Source organism: Microcebus murinus, chromosome 1 (genome assembly GCF_040939455.1).
Source record: "Microcebus murinus isolate Inina chromosome 1, M.murinus_Inina_mat1.0, whole genome shotgun sequence".
NCBI classification, from domain to species: domain Eukaryota; kingdom Metazoa; phylum Chordata; class Mammalia; order Primates; family Cheirogaleidae; genus Microcebus; species Microcebus murinus.
The window spans coordinates 54,761,367-54,786,845 of record NC_134104.1 but is presented as its reverse complement, the minus strand read 5'-3'; positions in this window follow the sequence as shown (position 1 = coordinate 54,786,845).

Below are 25,479 nucleotides of genomic sequence, written 5' to 3'. Positions count from 1 at the left end.
CGATTTTGAAAGGTACAATACAGTATTTACTATATTCACCCTGTGTGTAATATATCTTAAAGAAAGAAACTTATTCTTTCTGTCTAATTGATGCTTTGTACCCTTTGACCATCATCTTTCACCCACCCCATCTCATTATTATGCTCACTGATTCTTTGAATTTGGTTGTTTTATATTCTCTATATAAGTGATAACATTTCTGGATTTGTCTTTCGGTGTCTGGCTTATTTCATTTAGTATAATGTTCTTCAATTCCATCCATGTTGTTGCAAATAATAAAATTTATTTCTTTTTTATGGCTAAATAGTATTCCATTGTGTATATATACCACATTTTCCTTATCCATTCATCTGTTCATGGACACTTAGGTTGATTTTATAACTTGAAAATTGTGACTAGTGCTGCAGTGATGATGGGAGGGGAGGTAGTAGAGAAAACTTTCGACATACTGATTTTAAATCTTTTGAGTAAATACCCAGAAGTGGGATTACTGGATTACATGGTAATTCTATTTTTAGTTTTCCATAATGGCTGTAGTAATTTACATTCCCACCAATAGTGTACAAGGGTTTCCTTTTCTCCACATTCTTGCCAATACTTCTTATCTTTTGTCTTTTTTATAATGGCCATTCTGACAAATGTGAGGTGATATATCTGCATTTTCCAAAGGATTTATGATATTGAGTATTTTTCATATATCTGTTGACCATTTGTATGTCTTCTTTTCAGAAATGTCTATTCAGGTCTCTTCTCTATTTTTAAATCAGATTATTTATTTTCTTTCTGTAGTATTATTTGATTTCCTTATGTAATTTTGATATTAATCCCTTAACATATGTATGACTTGCAAATATTTCCTACCAATCTGTAGGTTGTCTTTTCACTCTGTTAATTATTTCCTTTGTTGTGCCAAAGCTTTGTATTTTGATGTAAGCCCATTGGTCTATTTCTCCTTTTGTTGTCTGCATTTTTGGAGTCAAATCTAAAAAAAAAATTGCCCAGATTAGTGCTGTATAGTTTTTCCTCTGTGTTTTCTTCTAATAGTTTTACAATTTTAAGTCTTACCTTTAAGTTTTTAATCCATTTTGTGTTGATTTTTGTAGATGGTGTGAGAGAAGGGTCTAACTTCATTCTTTTGCTTATGGATATCCAGTTTTGCCAACACCATTAATTGAAAAAACTGTCCTTTTCTTATTGTGTCTTGTTGGCACCTTTGTCAAAAATTAATTGATCATACATGTATGGATTCATTTCTGGTATTTATTCTCTTCCATTGGTCAGTGGGTCTATTTTTATGCTAGCATATTAGCATACTATGGTATGCTAGTACTATTCTGTTTTAATTACTATCACTTTGTAGTATAGTTTGATGTCTCCAGGTTTGTTCTTTTTGATCATGGTCACCTTGGCTATTTGGATTTTATGTATTTTCATATAAATTTTAGAATTGTTTTTCCTATTTCTATTAAAAATGACATTGGAATTTTTATAGAGATTACATTGAATCTGTACATAGCTTTGCATAGTATAGACATTTTAACACTATTCATCCTTTCAGTTCATGAACATGGGATAGCTTTTTATTTATTTGCATCATCTTCAGTTTCTTTTATTAATATTTGATGGTTTTCAGTGTATAGGTCTTTCACCTCCTTGGTTAAATTTATTCCTAATTATATTATTATTTTTTTGTAGCTATTGTAAATGGGATTTGTTCCCTTAATTTCTTTTTTGGAAAGTTTGTTGCTGGTGTGTAGAAATGCTACTGAATTTTGCATGTTGATTTTCGTATCCTGCAACTTTACTGTGATCATTTATTAATTCTAACAGTTTTTTGGTGGTATTTTTAGGGTTTTCTAAATGTAAGATCATGTCATCTGAAAATAGAATTAAATTAACTTTTTGATATCTGATTTAGGTGCCTTTTATTTCTTTCTCCTGTCTAATTACTCTGTCTATATCTTTCAGTACTCTGTTGAATATAATTGGTGAAAGTGGGCATTCTAGACTTATTCATTCTGATAGAGGAAAAAGTTCCAACTTTTTCTATTTACTATGATGTTATCTATGAGCTTTGTTGTATAGTGCCTTTATTGTGTTGACATACATTCCTTCTATACCCAATTTCTTGAGAATTTTTATTATGAATAAATGTGAGATTTTGTCAAATTCATTTTCTGAATCTGCAGAGATGATCGTATGGTTTTGTCCTTCATCCTGTTTATGTGGTGTATCATATCTATTAATTTGTGTGTGTTGAACCATCCTTGCATCCCAAGGATATATTCACCTTGATCATGATGACTGATCCTTTTATTGTGCTGTTAAATTCAGTTTGTTAGTATATTGTTGAGGAATTTTGTATCTATGCTCATGAGGTATATTGGGCCTGTAATTTTCTTTTGTTGTAGTATTCTTATCTAGCTTTAATATCAGGGTAATGCTGGCCTCATTAAATGAGTTTGTAAGTTTTTCCTACTCTTCAATTGTTTGGAAGAGTTTGAGAAAGATTGAGATTAGTTGTTTTTTAAGTGTTTGGTAGAATTCAGCAGTGAAGAAAATAACAGATTCTGGGCTTTTCTTCGATGAAAGATTTTTTATTATGGATTTGCTCTCCTAACTCATTATTGGTCTGTTCAGATTTTCTATTTCTTTATCATCTAGATTTAGTAGGTTGTATGTGTGTAGGAATTTAGGTGTCCATTTTCTTTTGTGTGTATATTTGTTCAAATTAGTCTCTTGTGACTCTTGATATTTCTGTGATATCAATTTTAATCTCCCCTCTTTTGTTTCTGATTTTATTTTCTCAGTCTTTTCTCTGTTTTTTTTTTTTCTCAGTTTAGCTAAAGGTTTGTGGATTTTTAAAAATCTTTTTAGAAAACCAAATCTTAGTTTCATTGATATTTTCTATTGCTTTTTTTTTTATTTCAGCATATTATGGGGGTACAGATTTTAAGGTTTCAATAAATGCCCTTTCCCCCCACCCCCCAAAAGTCTGAGTCTCCAGCATGACCATCCCTCAGATGGTGCGCATATCACTCGTTATGTATGTATATACCCGCCCCCCTTTCCGCTTTTTGAGTCTCAATTTCACTTATTTCTGCTCTGATCTTTCTTTCTTTCTTTCTTTCTTTCTTTCTTTCTTTCTTTCTTTCTTTCTTTCTTTCTTTCTTTCTTTCTTTCTTCTAACTTTGGGATAAGTTTGTTCTTATTTATTTAGTTCCTTGAGGTGAAATGTTGTGTTGTTTATTTGGAACATTTCTTCTTTATCGATGTAGGTGTTTATTGGTATAAACTCTAAGAATTGCTTTTACTATATCCCATAAGTTTTATTATGTTGAGTTTTTATTTTCATTTGTCTCAAGGTATTTCTTAATTTACCTTTTAAGTTCTTCTTTGGCCCATTTGTTATTTAGAAACATGTTGTTTAATTTTTACATATTTGTGAATTTTCAGAAATTCTTTCTACTATCGATTAGTAGTTTCATATTATTGTGGTTGGAAAAATACTTGATATGATTTTAATCTTCTTAAATTGTTAAGATTTGTTTTATGGCCTAACATGTGATCTTTCATGGAGAATGTTCTATGTGTGTTTGAGGAGAATGTGATTTCCGCTGCTATTGAATGGAATGTTCTGTATATTTCTGATAGGTACATTTGGTTTAAAGTATAGTTCCAGTCCAATATTTCCTTATTGATTTTCTGTCTGGATGATCTGATTGTTAAAAGTAGGGAGGGTATTGAAGTCCTCTACTTGATGTCTATCTCTCTCTCTAGACCTATTAATATTTGCTATTTATGTATTTAGGTCCTTAGATGTCGGGTGTGTATATATTTACAATTATATGGTTTTTTCTTTTCTTTTTAAATTTTTTTTCATTTCAGCATATTTCAGGAGTACAAGTATTTAGGTTGATTAGGTTGATTTAGGTGATTAGGTTGATCAATTGATTTTTTATCATTATAAAATAAACTTCTTTGTTTCATATTACAGGTTTTGACTGAAAATGTATCTGATATCAATATAGCTATCCTTGCTCTCTTTTGGTTTCAATTTGTATGGATTTTTCCCATCCTTTCACTTTCAATCTCTGTGTCCTTAAAGTTGACGTGAGTCTTCTGTCAGCAGTGTATGGTTGAGTCTTATTTTTTAAAAAAAGCCATTCAGCCACTTTATATTTTTGATTGGAGTATTTAATTTATTTACATTCAATGTAATTGTTGATAGGAACTGTGTTTCCTCCAAAATAAGACCTACCCATAAAATAAGCCCTAGCAGGATTTCTAAGCATTTGTGCAATATAAACCCTACCCCAAAAATAAGCCTAGTGATGGGTGTGGCTACACAGTGTATCTGCACTACCCATGTATTTTGTTGCAGAGTGGTAAAGAAGACGAGCAGTCCTTCTCATCTGCCCATGAGAGCTCTATTGCTCGACATGAGAGATTGGGGCCAATGGTTCTAAAGGAAATGGAATTGCAAGAAATTCAGGATGAAATTTGGGGTTTGGAATTTGAGAGTTATGATGATGTTCCAGAAGAAGATAACTATATTTCAATAAATGTAGATTGTTGTACTGTACTTAAAAGAAATAACACATCCCTGAAAATAAGTGCTAGGGTGTCTTCTTGAGGAAAAATAAATATAAGACCCTGTCTTATTTTCAGAGAAATAGGGTAAGTACTTAACCATTGCCATTTTGTTAATTGTTTTATGGTTGTTTTATTGATACATTGTTTCTTTCTTCTCTTATTATCTTTCTTTGCTGTTTGATGGCTTTCTGTAGTGGTATTCTTTGAGTATTTTTGTTTTGTGTGTCTGCTATAGATTTTTGCTTTGAAATCACCATGAGGCTTGCATAAAACATCTTGTAACAGTCTACTTCCAGCTGATAACAACTTAACCTTGCTTATATACAACTACTCTACTCTCTTATTCTCCCTCCACAATTTATGTTTTTGATGTCAGAATTTGTATCATTTTGTAATATGTATTGTTTTATAGTTTTTTTAGCTATAGTTATGATTCATAGTTTTGTCTTTTAACCCTTGGACTAGGAATATGATTGCTTTACACACCACCATTGCAGACTCACAGTATTCTGAATATGGCTGTATTACTTATACCTTTGAGTTTTGTTCTTTCATACATATTATGTTCATTAACAACCTTCTGTTTCAGCTTAAAGAACTACTTTTAATAGTTCTTATGAGGCAGGCCTAGTAGTGATTAACTCCCTTAACTCTTGTTTGTCTGGGAAAGTTTTTATTTCTCCATCATTTCAGAAAGACAGATTTTCAGGCTAAAGGATTCTTGCAGATTTTTTTGCCAATCAGCCCTTTGAATATATCATCCCACTTTCTTCTGGTGTGCAAAGTTTCTGCTGAGAAATCCATTGATAGTCATATTGAGATTTCTTTGTATATATTGGGTTTCTTATCTCTTGCTACTGTCAGAATTTTTTATTTGTCTTTGATTTTTGTTTTTGTGATTATTATGTGCCTTGGTGACATCCTCTTTGGGTTGAATTTAATTGGAAAGCTTCACTCTTTCAGTACCTGGATGTTAGCATCTTTCCCCAGGTTAGGGAAGTTTTCAACCATTATTTCTTTAAATATGCTTTCTGGCCCATTTTATCTTTCTTCTTCATCTTACATTTCTAATATTCATAGGTTAGGTCTCTTGATGGTATCACACAATTCCTGTAGGATTTCTTTATTCTGTGTCATTTTTTTTTCTTCTTGCCCTCTGATTGGATGGATAACTTCAAATTTTCTGTTTTTGAGCTCACTGATTCTTCAGCTTAATCAAGCCTATTTAAGCTTTCTGTTGTATTTTTTAGTTCAGTTATTTTATTCTTCATCTCTAGAATTTCTACTTTTTTCTATATCTTTGGCAAACTTCTCATTTTGTTCATATATTATTTTCCAAATTTTACTTAATTTTTGTCTGTATATTCTTGTGTTTCACTAAACTTCTTTAAGAGGATTATTCTGAATTCTTTGTAATTTCATATATTTACCTTTCTTTAGGGTCCGTTCTTGAAGAATTGTTAATTTCTTTTAGAAGTATCATGATTTCCTGAATCTTTGTAATCTTAGTGTCCTTGTGCTAATGTCTGCAACCTTGAGGAAACAGCTACATTTGCTAGCATTTGCAAGTGTTTACTGACAGGGATACATCTTCACTATTTAGTTTGTGATTCTGGATGGACCAGCTGTTAATGACCCTAGACAGACAGAGCTTGCTTTCAGGTTCTCTAGATGGCTGTGGTGTCATTTCTCTCTCTGTGCAGGGCCCTAAGGCAGGGTTTAAGGCTGGATATTTATGAATTCAAACCAACTAGACTTTCCCACAACTTCTGGAAGCAACTCACTTGGCTTTTTAGGCTAGCAAGGCTGTTAGCTGGTACCTCTGGGGGCTACCACTGGCAGGTGCACAAAGCTACCACCATGATCTGCATGCTGGTTCTGTGGTCTTTGCTTCCATGCTTTGTTTCTGTCTGACCCCAGGTGGTCCTTTTGTGCTGCTTCCCCCTGCATCTCCATTAGTGGGCTTCCTAGGGAAGCTGGATGTCTGCCTCTTACTCTTCAGTGAGATTTCCAACAAAATAATTAGATTGTTTTGTTATGAGATTTAAAGGGAAAAGCTTTTATTATATTAGACATTTATTTATAAGACCCATCCTCCATCTTCCAGGAATGCTACCCTGGATAACTAAGTTGTCATGATATATACATTTATTTATTAGTTACTAAGTGGCATGCTCTTTCTTATCTACTTTGCTGCTTGCATCAGTCCTTTTAATCATGTATTAATGTCACTATCACAAGTTAACTTAAAATTGTATTTATTTGGTTGCTTATAAAAATATGTTGGTATGTGCTTTTCTCTCTTTCCTTCCCTTAATCATGCATTTAACTGAATTTCCTCTCCTCACACTTTTCTCAAATGCTGAATAAACATAATTTGTTCAGAATGTTTCCCCTACTCTCTGTCTAGCCTCTCTGCTCTGGTTCTTGTCTCCTATATTGAAACTAACACCTAGACAATTTGTTTCTTGGTCATTGTCATTGCTCACCTCCAATTTTAGCTCTTCAAATGATATCACACTTCTCTCCCAACACATATGCTAGTAATTTAGCTGCTCGACATGTTTACTCCTCACATTTATACAAAACACATTTAAATTTTCACTTTTCATTTTCATCTGCACTTCATCCCCTTTAGAAAAAAACATTACACAAAAGAAGCTTCTGCCAGAGCTCTAGTTCTTGTTTCAATTTTATTATGCTTTCTTTTTCTTTTTTGATTTATTTGATGTGAGATAAACTATACCATGGTTTTGTAATATTTGGTTCTTGCCATCTCAAAGTACCAGTATTTCCTTAATAAATTTATAACTTCACAAGTATATTTGCAAGTGATATTTCTATATGTTTGAATATATCACATGTATGGATGCACATGGTTACATATATAACATGTATTTATTTATAGATAGAAGATTGGCGGCTTAACTGTCACTTTTTATCAGACAGAGATAAGCCCATTCTTTTTTAGCACAAATCCATTAAAGAGACAGTTCTGTTTGCCAGTTTCTTTCAGGTGAGTGATCAATTGCTCCTTTGTTTCCAGTTCTAGTGAAATTTCTGCCATGGGCCAGAAATACTCCAAAGTCACAATTTACCCTTTCAGTACTCCTAGACTGTATCCCAGGTTATAGATTTTATCTTAAGCCCTGAGTTTTTCTTTTATTTAATTGTGTCCATATAATAATTTCTTGGTCTCTACTTCAGCTTCAGAATTCACTCAAATATATTTAAGTAACTGCAAAAGATGCAGCAGGCAGTATAAGAATAAGAAGACAGGCTGTTTTGGTAGCTAAGCAACAGGAGTAGAAGTGATAATTTATAATCTGCATTGCTTTGTGACCCTCAGCCACTTTTTGTCTCATTTCTTGTAATTTGGGGCTAGTGGGCTGATAGCGGGTATTGCCATGACTTATAATAGATAACGAGGAAAAAGTATTTACTTCTTAAATCACAGAATCCCACTTTCCTCTAATCTTCAGTGAAACTTTCTCAGATTGTCTGAATTTAATGTTTAAGGCTCCCTTTGTCCCTGAAGAATATCTAAAAATCACTCTGTGTGTCACTGTTTTTCCCCCTTCAGATGTAGGGTTATCCATTGATTCTGCCTGCTATTCACCTCATCGAATGTGACCTCAGGAAATTCATTAACCTGTCCACTCCTTTGGGCTGCTATATCTTGTGCAATAAAATACACAAATCAATCGGTTTGCTATGTGCTTCTATTCATTTATCTTTCAAAGCACCTCAGTTTCTCTTTTCCAAGCTCTGCAATTATTTAGAGTCCTGGGTAACTTACTGGCTTGAAGCTTTAACCCCTGCTCTCCTTCATAGGATATGAAAAGGTCTCTTGCTTGCTAAACATAACCGATTAGTAATAATTTATGTTCCAAGTATCTATTATACCTTCATCTTGATTGAAAAGAAAAGTTACCTTTTGGAAATGCAGGCACCTGATGAACAAGAATTTTAGCAAGGGAATTTTAACACTTCATACTGGTGTTAAATGAACAGAGGTAAGGAACACCACCTTGGCTATAGGAGTATAAAAACCTTCCGATAGTGCGTGTTAGATTTTTCTCCTCAGGAAATGCTTGTATTTTAGCTCACAGTGTCTGTCAAACATGGTAATGTGTCTGTAAATTTCAGTTGACAGAAAACACATCAGTTAATCAGCAACCTCAGAAAGTAAACAAAGCTGAACCACAGACAACAATTACTAAGGAGCCAGAGTATTTCTTGAAGGTGGTGATAGGAAAACCCTACCAAGACTAGAAGAAAAACCAAAGGTTGTTCTTTCTGTCCTGGGTGGAAAACTGCCCTCCAGTCACTCCCAGAATGCTGTTCATTAAATACTTGCCCGTGTCCCTTGGCTGGTAATTAGTGGGTAAGACAATGTACCTTGATGCTTTACACTTCTTCCAAAAAATCCTTTCCATCTCTTTCTCTTTTTTATTTTAAAAAGTGAAAAAAAAAACAACAAAAAATGAAACAAGAACACATTATAAAACTACAAAGAATAATATAACAAATACCTGTGTACTCACCTGGGATTTAGAAATGTGTCTGTCTTTACATTTTGCAATGGACTTAAAGCACAGATAAAGTTGACATTCTTTTGTTCATTTTTCCCAGTCCCATTTTTCTTCCTGCTTCCCTCACAGAGAGGAAGTCACTTGTGATCTTTCAAGTTAGTTTTTAAAAATTGCTTATGAATATATCCCTAAAGTAACATATAATTTTTTGTATGTATAGAAATTTACATAAATGATAGTTCCATGTACCTCCTCTAACCATAATTCATGAAAGTGAATTATTTTCACACTTTTCATTTTTATTATAATTTTGTTGCCTTGTCTTTCATTTTTTTTGTTGTTGTATATTCTTTTTCCTCATTGACACATATATGTGGCTAACTGCATACCCTTCATTTTTTTCCCTTTATTGTCTTTGTCCTATTTTCTTATTTCTAAGACACACATGCATACCCATCTAAACTTTACACAGGAATGATCAGCATAGCAAGCCTCACCTATTCTTTTGCTGGTAGACCTACCCAGAGATACCCTGGAGTGATGTGATCTCTACTACCAAAAAAAAAAAAAAAAGAGCAGTTAAATCCACACCAACAAAGGAGAATAAGTAGACGAACTTGAAGTCTGTAATCTCTTGGCTAACTCAAGGGTCTAACAATTCTCTTATGAAAAATGACCCATTTGTGGGTTATAGATAAGCCTTGTGAAAACTGAGCAGTGAGTGATGACGTGGCTCCCTCATTCCTAATTTTCTTCTCTTTCCCTGTGATGAAAGCAGCAGGAATTTCTTATAGCTTGTACAGGGTTAAAAGAGATTTGACATTTAAAAAGATCTCAGGACCGACTTTTCCCCAATGGTGTGATGACTAGGTCTTAGAATTTCCACAGAGGATAGTAAAATTATTCTCTTTAATATACATATATCTCCTGTGTAGTTTTCCAGCTCACTTACTGAACTCCCACTCAGATCAATGGGCCGTAAGTATTGACTCATTGCATTCTTGACCAATTTTTGCCCTCTCCTAGGTTACCCGATACTTTTGCCATGTGCCTTCTTTACCACATGCTCCTATCCTCTGTCAAATACTGACACTTACTTCTATTTCCTTGCTCACTTTTGATTTACCTCTTCTTCTTGTAAAAGAAACATAGAGCATAGTCATACTCAGGCAAATTTTCAACCTCTTCTGAGGAGCTTGAGTCATATGGGTATCCTGCTCTTCTTCATTTTCATAAAACTCTTATAGTGCACAAGGATGCTAAAGAGATGAGGCAGGGAGGTGACGTCCTCTTTCCTCCAACTGATTTGATATTCGGGAACATTTCTTTGCTATGTAGTTAGTCCTTGATTGAATCATAATTTAGTCTTGTCTGCCCAAATAGATTTAACATCTTTGATGGGAAGTATCATGGCTATGTCCATTCAATGTGTTCGTATGAAGCAGGCCCTATCAAGGAACTCCCCATGCTCCAGGCATGCTGTACTATTTTTTAGTTTCTTTTTTTTTTTTTTTTTTTTTTTTTTGTGTCATTTTTTTTTTTAATTATTTTTTTTATTTTGGCATATTATGGGGGTACAGATTTTAAGGTTTCAATAAATGCCCATTTCCCCCCCTCCCCCCAAAAGTCTGAGTCTCCATCATGACCATCCCCCAGATGGTGCACATCTCACTCACTATGTATGTATATACCCGCCCCCCTCCCCCCTCCCACCTGCCCAATACCCTATTACTGTAGCACCTATGTGTCCACTTAGGTGCTACTCAGTTAATACCAGTTTGCTGGAGAATATATCTGGTGCTTGTTTTTCCATTCTTGGGATACTTCACTTAGTAGTATGGGTTCCAGCTCTAACCAGGAAAATATAAGGTGTGCTATATCACCATTGTTTCTTAGAGCTGAATAGTACTCCATGGTGTACATATACCACATTTTATTAATCCATTCTTTGATTGATGGGCACTTGGGCTGTTTCCACAGCCTTGCAATTATGAATTGTGCTGCTATAAACATTCGAGTGCAGGTGTCTTTTTTGTAGAGTGTCACTGGATCATTTGGGTAGATGCCCAGCAATGGGATTGCTGGATCAAATGGTAGATTCACTTGTATTGCTTTAAGGTATCTCCATATTGCTTTCCACAGAGGTTGAACTAGTTTGCAGTCCCACCAGCAGTGTAGGAGTGTTCCTCTCTCTCTGCAACCACGCCAGCATTTATTGTTTGGAGATTTTTTGATAAAGGCCATTCTCACTGGGGTTAAGTGATATCTCATTGTGGTTTTGATTTGCATTTCCCTGATGATTAGAGATGTTGAGCATTTCTTCATATGTTTGTTGGCCATTCTTCTGTCTTCTTTAGAAAAATTTCTGTTCAAGTCCTTTGCCCACTTTTTAATGGGGTTAATTGATTTTTTCTTCCTAATTTTCGTGAGTTCTAAGTATATTCTAGTTATCAGTCCCTTATCGGATGCATAGGATGCAAAAATTTTCTCCCATTCTGTAGGTTGTCTGTTTACTTTCATGACTATTTCTTTGGCTGTGCAGAAGCTTTGTAGTTTGATCATGTCCCATTTATTTATTTTTGTTGCTGCTGTGATTGCCTTTGGGGACTTCTTCATAAACTCTTTGCCCAGGCCGATGTCTAGGAGAGTGTTTCCAACTTTTTCCTCTAGAGTTCTAATAGTTTCATATCTTAGGTTTAACTCTGTTATCCAGCGTGAGTTGGTTTTTGTGAGAGGTGAAAGGTGTGGGTCCTGTTTTAGCCTTCTACAGGTGGCTATCCAGTTTTCCCAGCACCATTTATTGAAGAGGGACTCTTTTCCCCAGCGTATGTTTTTGTCTGCTTTGTCAAAGATGAGATGGCTATATGAGGATGGTTTTATATCAGGATTCTCACATCTGTTCCACTGGTCAATATTCCTGTTTTTGTGCCAATACCATATTGTTTTAATTACTACAGCTTTGTAGTATAGTTTGATGTCTGGCATATTAATGCCTCCCATTTTGTTTTTGTTGCCTAGAATTGCTCTTGATATTCGGGGTCTTCTTTGGTTCCATACGAAGCGTAAAATTATTTTTTCTATATCTGTGAAGAATGCTGATGGGATTTTAATAGGTATTGCATTGAATCTGTAGATCAGTTTGGGTAGTATACACATTTTGATGATATTGAGTCTGCCGATCCACGAGCATGGTATGGATTTCCATCTGTTTACATCCTCTGCTATTTCCTTCCTCAGTGTTTCATAGTTCTCCCTGTAGAGGTCTTTTACCTCTTTGGTTAAATATATTCCTAGGTACTTTAATTTCTTTGTTGCTATTGTGAAGGGAATTGAGTCTTTGATTTGGTTCTCAATTAGATTGTTGTTGGCATATATGAATGCCTCTGATTTCTGTGTATTAATTTTGTATCCTGAGACTTTACTAAATTCATTGATCAGTTCCAGGAGTTTCTTGGTTGAATCCTTGGGGTTTTCTAGATACAATATCATATCATCAGCAAACAGTGAAAGTTTGATCTCTTCTGCCCCTATTTGGATACCTTTGATTCCATTTTCCTGTCTGATTGCGGTAGCCAAGACTTCCAGCACTATGTTGAACAGAAGTGGAGATAGTGGGCAGCCTTGTCTGGTTCCAGTTCTAAGTGGGAATGATTTCAATCTTTCCCCATTCAGTATGATGTTGGCTATGGGTCTGTCATATATGGCTTGTATCATTTTTAGGTATGTCCCTTCTATGCCTATTTTCTTCAGTGTTCGTATCATGAAAGGGTGTTGAATTTTGTCAAAAGCTTTTTCTGCATCTATTGAAAGAATCATGTGGTCTTTGTTTTTGCTTCGGTTTATGTGGTGAATTGCATTTATAGATTTACGTATGTTGAACCATCCCTGCATCCCTGGGATGAAGCCCACTTGGTCGTGGTGGATTATTTTTTTGATAAGTGTCTGGATTCGGTTAGCTAAGATTTTGTTGAAAATTTTTGCATCTATATTCATTAGGGATATTGGTCTGTAGTTTTCTTTTTTTGTTGCATCCTTTCCTGGTTTTGGTATCAGAGTAATATTCGCTTCATAAAAGGTGTCGGGGAGGTTTCCGTTCTTCTCGATGTTGTGGAATAGTTTCTGCAAGATAGGTACTAGTTCATCTTTATAGGTATGGTAAAATTCAGGTGTGAAGCCATCTGGACCGGGACTTTTCTTTTTAGGGAGATTTTTAATTGCTGTTTCTATTTCAGCTGTTGAGATTGGTCTGTTCAGGGAATCTATTTCTTCCTGGTTGAGCCTAGGGAGGCTGTGTGTTTCTAGAAATTTGTCCATTTCCTCCACATTTTCCAGTTTGTGTGCATAAAGACTTTTGTAGTATTCATAAATTGTATCTTGTATCTCTTTGGGATCAGTTGTGATATCTCCTTTTTTATTCCTGATGGAGCTTATTAGTGATTTCTCTTTTCTGCTTTTCGTTAGCTTAGCCAATGGCGTGTCAATCTTGTTTATTTTTTCAAAGAACCAACTTTTTGTTTTATTAATCTCCTGAATAGCTTTCCTGTTTTCAATTTCGTTTAGTTCTGATTTGATCTTGTTGATTTCACTTCTTCTGCTGGGTTTGGGGTTGGTCTGTTCTTCTTTTTCCAGCTCTTTGAGTCGTTTCATGAGATTGTCTATTTGTGATCTTCTTGCCTTTTGGTTATAGGCATTTATGGAGATAAACTTTCCTCTCAGAACTGCTTTAGCTGTGTCCCAGAGGAGTTGATAACTTGTCTCTCCATTGTCGTTTTCTTCATAGAAGTTTTTTATTTCCGTCTTGATTTCTTCATTTACGAAGTAATCATTTAGTAGGAGGTTGTTTAATTTCCACGTTTTTGTGTAGAAATGTGAGTTTCTGTTAGGGTTGATTTCTAGTTTTATTCCACTGTGATCTGAGAAGGTACATGGTATGATTTCTATTTTTTTAAATTTCTTGAGATTTTCTTTGTGTCCTAGGATATGGTCAATCTTAGAGAATGTCCCGTGAGCTGATGAGAAGAACGTATATTCAGTGGATTTTGGGTAGAATGTTCTGTAGATGTCTGTCAGACCCAATTGTTCTAGAGTTTTGTTTAAGTCCATTATTTCTTTATTAATTTTCTGTTTGGAGGATCTGTCTCGTGCCGTCAGTGGGGTGTTGAAATCTCCGGCGATTATGGAGTTGCTATTAATCCATTTGCTTAGCTCCAGTAAGGTTTGCTTTATGAATCTGGGTGCACCTAAGTTGGGTGCATATATATTTAAAATTGTTATCTCTTCTTGTTGGACTGTGCCCTTCACCATTATATAATGACCCTCTTTGTCTTTTACTACTTTTATTGGTTTAAAAACTAAATCGTCTGAAATTAGAACTGCCACACCAGCCTTCTTTTGGCTTCTATTTGCTTGGGATATTGATCTCCACCCTTTTATTTTTAGTCTATGTGCATCCTTGCAGGTTAAATGTGTTTCCTGAAGACAGCATATACTTGGCCTGTATTTTCTTATCCATTCAGCCAGCCTATGTCTCTTGAGTGGAGAGTTTAAGCCATTCACATTTATTGAGAGAACTGATAGGTAAGGTAGATTACTGATCATTCTGTTGGGTTGGATGTTGTTGCTATGATTTCTGTCTTGAGCCATTGTAATATCTGGCCTTTAATATCTTTGGGTTTTGGTTGTTTTTATATCCGTGGGTTATTATTATGATGTTCCGCGCATAACGCTGTTTTAAGTACTTCTTGTAGGGCTGGTCTTGTCTTGGTGAATTCTCTGAGCCTTTGCTTGTCTGAGAATGTTTTTATTTCTCCTTCATATATGAAGCTTAGTTTTGCAGGGAATAATATTCTAGGCTGGGCATTGTTTTGTTTCAAAAGAGTGAGAATGGGGCCCCAGTCTCTCCTTGCTTGTAAAGTCTCATTAGAGAAGTCTGATGTTATTCGAATTGGCTTTCCCTTGTATGTCACTTGCTTCTTTTGTCTTACAGCTCTTAGAAGGGCCTCTTTAGTTGATACTTTGGTCAGTCTAATGACTGCATGACGTGACGTCTTCCTGTTTGCATTGAATCTCCCAGGGGTCCTCTGGGCTTCTTGAACTTGTATATCGAGCTTTTGAGCAAGGCCTGGGAAATTTTCCTCTACTATATCTTCAAACAGCTTGTCCAACCCTTGAGTGTTGTCTTCTTCCCCTTCTTGTAACCCTATGACCCTCACATTAGGTTTCTTCACATAATCCCACAGCTCTTGTAGGCTTTGCTCTTTTCTCTTGTTTTTCTGCTCTATTTCTGTGACTGATTTATTTAATTGGAGGGTGTTATCTTCAAGCTTTGAGATTCTTTCTTCTGTTTCATCTACCCTGTTCTTGAGACTTTCCACTGTATTTTGTAGTTCCTTGAATTGATTCTTCATTTCCAGGAGTTCGGCTACACTTTTCTTCAATGTGTCTATTTCTTTTCTCATATCCTGGAGATTTTTTGTGGTTTCTTGGTGTTGGTTATTGAGTTGTTGTTGCAGCTGGGTGAGTGTTCTTATGTTCCACATACGAAATTCCTCTTCTGTCATATTGGTTGCCTGATTTTGGTCGGTGTCCGTTTCTAGGGGGCTGGTGCTCCTCTTTGGGGGTGTGTTTTCCGTTTGGTTCTTCATATTTCCTGAGTTCTTTCTCTGATTTCTTCCCATGTCGATCAGTTGTTGTTTCTTTCCTTAGGTTATTGTTTGGGTATTCACACACCTTGTTTAGTTTCTGAGGCGTTAGGTGGTGCCTGTGGGTGAAATTGGACCACTCCCTGTATATTGAGTCAGTGGGTGCTGTGGAAAGGCTGTGCAAGATGCCGTCCCTGTCAGTAGGTGGCGTTTGCTTGGAGGAACAGGCTATGGTGTTGATTTTGAGTCCTGTTATCAGCTCTTGTTCTGGGCAGAGCTGGGTTGGGTAAGCCTGCCCTCAGGCCGTTAGCAGGGGTCAAAGTTCTGTTCTCTGCTTCCAGGGAGAGCTGTCAGGGCGGGGCTGGAATGATCCTGCTCAGCCAGAAAGTCTGGGTGTGGGGGTGGGGCTGTCTGAGACCCGCAGTCTGCAGCAGGCCTCGCTTCTTTCCACCCTCCCCAACTCCGCAGCTACTCCTGGGCCTCTGCCAGCAGGCCAGACCACAAGCCGCCAGGCCTCCCCGGACTGTGATGCCGGCGGGGAGATTCCCTGCACAGGAACGCCACCTGGGTTGGGCGCACGGCCTCCTCCTGGGAGGAGGGTTGCCCTCTAGGACCCGATCCGCCCCTGGAGGCACACAGACCTCAGTAGGCTGTTCACATATAACCCTTCTGTGCCCTGGGCAATGCTAGCCCTCGGTGCAGGGGATCTGGTCTGCAGGTCCGACCTCTGGGTCCCAGAGTTCAAACTGTATTCCCACCAGGGAGAGGATTTCCGGTCCTAATTCACCCACAGGGAGCCCAAGCTGGGTCTATGTCTCTCAGCCTCTGAGTCGGCACCGTTTTCCTGGGAACACCGTGCCAGCAGCACCTGGGAGGGCGGGCGGGGTCCCAAACGGGAAGGTCCCGTTCCCTGGAGGTGCCTCCGGCTGGTGGCTGTATTGTCTCTCTGGGCAGCCGTGGGTAGGGTCGGCGGAGGGGAGGAGGAGGCAATATGGCGCCTGCCGCGTGGCTCGGGTCCGTGCACACGGAGGTGCCCGGAGGAAGTTGGGAACCTGGTGCCACGTCTGCTACAGGCTCACCGTTGGCAGGCGGCGGCAGTCTCTGGGCTGATGTCCGCAGGTCTCTCCACCCGCTGGGGAGCCCACCAGCAGTCCCGAATGCAGGGGAGGGGGAACAGCAGATCCACCTACCCTTGCCGCTGGTCTCTGGGCTGCTCCGGTGGTCTCAGCCTCCAGTTCTCCTCCGCAGCCTCCTCCCGTGGAGTCTCCCGGGGTCTCAGGTACCCCTCCTTCCGGCCCTTGTCCGCTGTATGCTCGTCTTCTTGCTTCTTTCCTCTAGTTTCTGCTAGAATCGGTCTTTTCTGCAGAGACCCTCTGTCTGGCGGTGTTATTCGTCCGCCATCTTGCTCCGCCCCCCCGATTTTTTAGTTTCTTGAAATTAATATAGTATCAATATATCATAGGCCCTTGACTGTATAGTTACCTTTATCTGGAATATGTGCAATAAATCCTTTCACCACTCTGACTTTTGTGCCAATCTACCTCAAATGTTTATTTAGATAACTCATCCCCATATATTATGTCTCCAAAAAAATCTTCTTTGGTATTCCAAGTCAGAGAGAAATCTAATTCCTTATCACACTTGACTGCTGGCTTACTTGTATGCCTCCCCAGCTAGATTGCAAGTTCTTTATCTATTATGTTCATGTTATACCTCAGATGATGAACATAGAATCTGTACCTAGTAAAATGTCTTCCAACGAGCTAGCATTCTTAGATTGAGGGAATTCTTATTTTACTTTGTCCAAAAACCTTGTAAAAGCAATTAACTTTTTCCACCTCCCCCTTTTTCTTTTTCTATACAGTTTTCTTCAGCAAAATCCAGAGGAAGGAAAATTGTTTTGCTCTTAGCCTGTTTATAAATTAATGCAGTACACATCTGCCCAACCCAAGAGTTTGGAGAAAAATATCTTTACACATTGTTAGCTACTTAGGTTTGCCTATAAAACCTTGATTTTAATGAGTCTGAAACTTACCTTGCTAAAACATCCTTATCTTAAGGGATATGAAACACATTAAGTAACATCTATATTTCAGTTGAAGAAAATACAGATAATGCAGCTAGTAACACATTCACTGACATCTATGTATAATGTATAGCATTTTTATGTTAGGATTTCACGTGGTTTACTGACACTAATCAACCAGTAGAAATAAGGTCCATTGTGCAGAAGTAAAGAGATGGCATCAATAGCTCCTCTTATTATTGTGAACTAAAAAACCTATAGATTTTTATTCATCAGTGAGAAAGTATATAATAAAAGTTTTATTCGGTGAAAGTTATTTCTTTACCTAGGAAACTTTTTTGTCTTTTGGTAGTCATTCCTACACAGACTATCCATTCCTATATAGACTGTTTGAAAACTTTTGAAACTTTAACCCCTGAATGTATAGCCAAATCAAACAATCTCTAAGAAGAGTGAGTTAACTAATTATTTTTTCCCATACCTTCCTATATGTGAGAAGAAAAAAATATCTGGTAACCAATGTCAAACAAATAAAGAAAAATGGCCCTGAAATATAGCAGTACATTGACTCATCACATTTACACTTGCATTCTATCTTTATATTAATGTAAATTCAAGCTGCTAAAAATTACTCCCACAGGCAGCTGTGTAAAATCACTTTTTTCTCCCCACACATTTACTTGTAATAACTGAAATCTTAGAGTAATTTCTTTAAATAGTTGTAGAAGAAAAAGTGTGCCAGTTTCCAAGTTAGGAAACTTTACTTCAGTGTTGTGCCTATTTCCTAAAAGAGGTACTCCAGAGAGCTGAGGTTCTTCTTGCTTGGGAGAACCCACTCTTTTCCAACACTAAGGCTTGGCATCTGCTGGTCTTGTGTTCTTGCTATGTAGAATAGGTGTCGTGGTGTAGCATAGCACAAAAGTAGGTTCTGGTGGATTCAGATAATCCTTGCTCAGATATTCTTTCTGCTGCCTTTTAGCTGTGTTACTTTTATGATGTATTTATCACTTATACTTATGTCCCAGGCTTGCTGTGAAGATCAAGTTAGATAATGTAACTTAGGTGCCTAGCACATGATGCTACTGAATAAATGTTAGTTCCTTCCTTTCTTCTCTGTGCCTTTGCACACTCTCTTTCCCTTTTGGCATATTCTTTTCTGTCTTTTTACCTTCAAGGAACAGCACTTAAAACACTTACACTGAGAATTTCCTTATGATTCCAGTCTACATTGGTTACCATCCTGCTTTAAGATGCATTTATTTTTAGTTAGATCACCAGTTTGTTATTGCATTTGTCTAGTTATACGTACGAATCCTGAATACTCAACAAAAATGTCTATAGGCTTTTATTTTTATGTAGCTACTATAGTATCTAACATGTGTGTAGGTAACCTACAGACTCCATAAACTCAGTAATTGATTGTTATTATCTATGACCCATCCAGCTTTATAAGATGTCCTAAAAGGCTAATATTTCATGAGATGAGCACAGTGGCTTACCCACTTTGGGGTTTCTAGCTTCTAGTTAATTAAACAGCCATACTTTCATTCTGTGAGCTGACCTTTAAAGATAAACTATCAACTGGTTGACTTTAATACTTTTTCTGCAAAAATCAAAACAAAACTATACATTCTCATTTATTATTGTATTTGAATTCCAGTGACTTTGGATAGCTAAGTACTTATTGTACAGTCCCTGATCCTATCCTTAAAGATTTAGATGGTGGTTTTAATTTTGGTGGTATGAGAAATAAGATTCAGAAAAATAAGCAATGATATTTCTGTGAAGACAAAGTAGTGACAGTTCTTTGAGAGCCCCTAACCAACATAAATTGAAGATATGAGATTCAAACGTAAATGTAGCTAAGTCTTTGCATTTCTAAGTGCATGGAAAAGTTCACAGAATCACAAAACAGTTGCAGATTATGAGATACACTGAAACACCCTAATACTTATGAACAATTTATTTGTTTCAAATTAGCTAGTGTTGCTCTAGAGAAATTATTTTCCATCATTAAATGTATAAATACTTGCTGTGCCTCAGTCTAGAGCAATTTACATGGAGTTGTCCACTCAAGAAGCAACTCAAATACATAATAATACTTGTAATTCAGGAGTATAATTTTGTGATTTTTTTCCTTTTAGTGGTAAAATTACCATACATTACAGTTTGTTAAGTGTTAGTGTTAGTATATGCCTGCTGTCCTGATATTATTATTAATTACACTCACTTTCATTATTAAATAACTTAGTTTGGACAATACTACTTTTTTATCCTTTTTAGAATTCTAATTGCAGTCCTGTTTGTTTTCTGTGTTCATAGCATTTCATATTCTGGGGTCCATCTCTCCAGATTGATTTTTAGAGCTGGTCCTAAGGTGGGATCTCAACCCATGCTAGTTAAATGGTTCCTGTTTATTGAATTGTGTCCATGAAAAAGACATGTTGAAGTCCTAACCCCTGATACCTGTGAATGTGACCTTACTTGGAAATAGCATCTTTGCAGATATAATCAAATAAAGACAAGGTCATACTGATTAGAGTGAGCTTTAAATTCAATGACTGGTGTCCTTATAAGGCAAGAAAGATTTGAAGACACAGACACAGGGAGGAAGGCTATATGAGGACAAGGGCTGAGGTTAGAGTCATGTTATCACAAGGCAAGGAATGCAAAGGATTGCCAGCCACCACCAGAAGCTAGAAGTGGCAAGGGAAGATTCTTTCCTAGAGCTGTCAAAGAAAGCATGAAAACATCCTAATTTCACACTTCTAGTCTCTAAAACTGTGAGAGAATAAATTTATGTTGTTTTAAACCACTCAGTTTATCATAATTTGATACAGCAGACCCAGGAAACTAACACATGTCCTCAATTCACCTGTTCTAGAAGATGACTGTGGGGTTCTTTGGGGCTCACAAAGTGAAATTTGTATACTCCAGATACCAATGTCTTAACTTAGATCATCCTAAATGTATACAGTTGGCCCTTGAACAATATAGACTTGAACTGTGTGAGTCCACTTGAATGTGAATTTTTTTTTTTTTTTTTTTTTTTTTTTTTTTTTTTTTGAGACAGAGTCTCGCTTTGTTGTCCAGGCTAGAGTGAGTGCCGTGGCGTCAGCCTCGCTCACAGCAACCTCAAACTCCTGGGCTCAAGCGATCCTCCTGCCTCAGCCTCCCCAAGTAGCTGGGACTACAGGCATGCGCCACCATGCCCGGCTAATTTTTTCTATATATATTAGTTGGCCAATTAATTTCTTTGTATTTATAATAGAGACGGGGTCTCGCTCTTGCTCAGGCTGGTTTCGAACTCCCGACCTCGAGCAATCCGCCCGCCTCAGCCTCCCAGAGAGCTAGGATTACAGGCGTGAGCCACCGCGCCCGGCTCGAATGTGAATTTTTCTTAATAAATATATTGGAAATTTTTTTGGAGATTTGCAACAATTTGAAAAAATCTTATAGATAAGCCACATAGCCTAGAAATATTGAAAAAAAATAAGAAAAAGTTAAGTATGTGGTGAAGATATAAAAAAATATGTAGATATTAGTCTATTTTATCATTTACTACCATAAAATATATATAAATCTATAAAAAGTTAAAATTTATCAAAGCCTATGCATACAAACACAGACTGTACATGGCTCAATTCATAGTTAAAAGAAATATAAACAAACATAAAGATGCAGCATTAAATCATAATTGCAGAAAATTAACTGTGGTAATACAATACTATTGTCATAATTTCATAAGCACTTTCTGTTGCTATTTTGGTGAGCTCAAGTGTTTTGAGGATTCACTTAAAACGCCATTTGATTATAATCATCTCCATGTGAACGGTTAGTCTCTCCAGTAAATTGTGTATCACAGTAAAAAGTGATCTTTCATGGTTTTGGGTATTTTTCATCATGTTTAGTGCAATACCGTAAACCTCAAATAACACCATGGGACCCATACGAAGTGCCACTAGTAATGATGGAAGTGCCCGCAAGAAGCAGAGAAAAGTCATGACATTACAAGAAGTTGAATTGCTTGATGTGTACCATAGATGAGGTATGCAGTTGCAGTCGCCTGCCATTTCAGACAGATGCTTCATCTTGTAAACAGATGACATAAACTTACAATATCAATAAATACAGTACAGTGCTGTGAATGTGTTTTCTCTTCCATATGATTTTTTAAATAACATTTTCTTTGGTCTGGTTTACTTTATTGCAAGAATACAGTATATGATGCATGTAGCATACAAAATATGTGTTAATCTACTGTTTATGTTATTGGTAAGGTTTCCAGTCAACAATAGACTGTTAGTAGTTAAGTTTTGGGGGATCCAAAGGTTATGTAGACTTTTGATGGCACAAGGGTCAGCACTCCTGACGTCTGCATTGTTCAAAGGTCAGCTGTACTCCAAATGAGGTGAAAATTCATCCTCAGTTTTGGCTATGTGAGAAAATCTCCCAGACTGAATTTTGCATTTAACATAGTGCATATATTAAGTCAGATAGTTCCAAATATACTCTAAATTTGGTGAAAATCTTTATAGCTTGTCTCATATAGTGTGGCAACCACAGGTAAACTGACAAATTGTCAGAAACTCTTTTAAAATGTTTATATAGATAGATGAACATGGATATAGATTTATCTGTCTTTAATTTTTTAAACAGGGTGTCTATCCATTGTTTTAAAAGTTTATGTCTATATCTACGTAGATGTAGTTGTAGATATAGGTAACTATTTTATCTGTATATACCTATGTCTATTATGTCTATATCTCTAGCTATCTATATGTTCATCTATCAGTTTGACATGTACATCTATCTGCCAGTCGATAGATAGATCAGTAGAGATAGATAAGATATATGATGTTAAGGTCATTTACATACCTAGGAAATGCTATGAATTAAAACCAACTTTCAGAATATTTCATAATTTTACTTTACTTTATTTACATTGTAAAAGTCATCCTTTCCATGGCTGACTCTATTCTATGAGAATAAAATCTACATGCTTTACTAAGTTGCTATTAGGATTTAGGGAAAACATTCAAGTCCTGATGGCAGTAATGGCAGAGAGATCAGGAAGGGGTGGATGCTGCTGAAACCCTGCTGGGGAATGAGGAATGAGCCATCTGGACCTCCAGCTGAGGCCAATTGGATCCAGACAAGAGCTGCCAGTGGGAATGGTCTGGCTCTGGATGAGGGCCACCCCTTCCTAAGGAAGTGGGCTGGCCCCAGAGCAGAGAGAAAAAGATGGTCTTCTCAGGAGAAGGGACTTGGAAGACAAGTTCTCTCAGAGGTCACAGTAGGGACAGACATGTTATAATTATTAACACTGACTGAGGGCCAGCAAGATGATGACGACTGTTGAGAACATAGAAGCATTCTTGATCTCTGTCCAGGGAACCATTTATTCGGGTAGAGAGGTCAACTCTTTAGTGTTCTTGCCCCTTAAATTTTTGCTCTGCAGAGGAGTCATTTTATGTGAAGCAAAGAGACCAATCATTTTATTTTATCAACCTCTTCCCAGATGTTATGTTACCACTGAAAAAGTCTTTCTTCTGGTACTGCTGTTGTCTTTTCTTTACTCTTGTTACTTTGGCATCAATTCTAGAAAAAAAGAAACACCTCCTGAACCATCTACATTTTTTCTTATAGTATCTGCTAGATACTGGTTTAGTAAAATCAGAGCTTCACTTTCATAGATTAACTAGTTACCAGATTTGTATATGCATCTCATTGATTCTGCAGCAGGCAAAAAGAAACTCTGAAAAACTCTTATTATCTACTATAGTTCATTCATTGGGTTTGCTATGGTTTGTGTATGTCTCCCCAGAGCATGAGTTAGAAACTTAATCAGCAATGAAACAGTGTTGGAAGGTGGGGCCTCATGGGAGATCCTTAAGTCATGAAGGCTCCACCCTTATGAATGGATTAATGCTGATTATAAAAGGGCTTGAGGCTGTGAGTTCAATTTCTTGCTCTCTTACTGTGTGCTGCCTTCTGCCATGTTATCATGCAGAAAGAAGACCCTCAGCGCATGTGGCCTTTTGATCTTGGACTTCCCATCTCCAGAACTATAAGAAATAAATCTCTGTTCTTTATAAATTACCAGTCTGTGGTATTTTTTTAAAAGTAACCCAAAATGGACTGAGACAGGGTTTACAATGAGCTTTCGGTGAAATTTTGTCTAAATGTGTGATTGTTAGTGGCACATGTTTTTCTTTTAGCTTTATTGAAGTATAATTAACAAATAAAAATGATATATATCCAAGGTATTCAATGTAGCTTGTGATGCTTTGATATATGTATACATTGTAAAATGGTTACCACAATCAAATTAATTAACATATCTATCACCATACCAAGTTAGCATTTGTGTGTGTGTGTGTGTGGGGGGGTGTTTGGTGAGTACAAATAAGTACTTTGGTGAGTACAATTAATCTACTCTCTTAAATTTCAAGTAAACAATGAAATGCTAACTATAGTCACCATGCTGTATATTAGATCCCCAGAACTTATTTGTCTTATAACTGAAAGTGTGTACCCTTTGACCAACATCTCCCCATTTCCTCCATCCCCAGCCCCTGGCAACTGTTCTATGCTTCTGTGAATTTGACTTTGTTAAGACTTTACATATAAGTGAGATCATACTGTATTTGTTTTTCTGTGTCTTATTTATTTCACTTAGCATAATGTCTTCTACATTTATCTGTGTTGTTGCAAATAGTGTAATTTCCTTTTCTTATGGATGAATGATATTCTTGTGGGTGTCTAATATGTAATGTATGCTGTATATATTATGTATAAAAACTCATTTTTTTAATTTATTCATTTATCAATGAACACTTAGGTTGTTTTCACATCTTGGCTAGTGTGAATAAGGCAGCTGTGAACACGGGGCTGCAGATATCTCTTTGAGATACCAATTTCATTTCCTTGCATATATACCAAGAGCTAAGATTGCTGGATGGTATGGTAGTTCTATATTTAATTTTTGGAGGAACTTTCATAATGGCTGTACCAATTTACATTCCCACGAACAGTGTACAAGTGTTTCCCTTTCTCCATACCTTTGTCAACACTTATCTCTTATTTATATTAAATAACAGTTACCTTAACAGGTGTGAGATGGTATCTCATTCTGGTTTTTATTAAATATGTAATCTTTTTAGTTTAGTTTAGATAAAGGTAATTCAAGATGATTACTATGTTTATTGACTTGACCTGTTCTTGTGAAGAATGAGTCTGTGGTATTAGACACTTCTCTATATATCACTGTCACAAAAAACATAGTAGCCATTGTAACCATGAGCAGGATTCAAAGGAAAAGTCTTGCCAATGAATTGTTCTTTAACTATCCTAAACTACTTTACTAATTTTTTTAATTGAATTAATTGGTTTTGGCACTAGTTGGATAATAATTAAGAAATGGTTTATTCTTATTAAAATTGTGCATCAGACCCACCCGGCGAGTTTGATTTATTGTGTTTTAAATAGCTGTAATTGAGTCACCTTTGGAGCTTTTGATTCATTTGTTTTAAAGTAGACACCAGCTACATGTAGTTTAGCAAAACTATCTCAAGTCAATCTAATACGTGCCTTTGAATAAACCATTATTTACAAGGATGTTCAGCTGTGTATTATATACTTAGCAACCTAAAGGTTTTAAAACTAGCCTAGTTTTTGT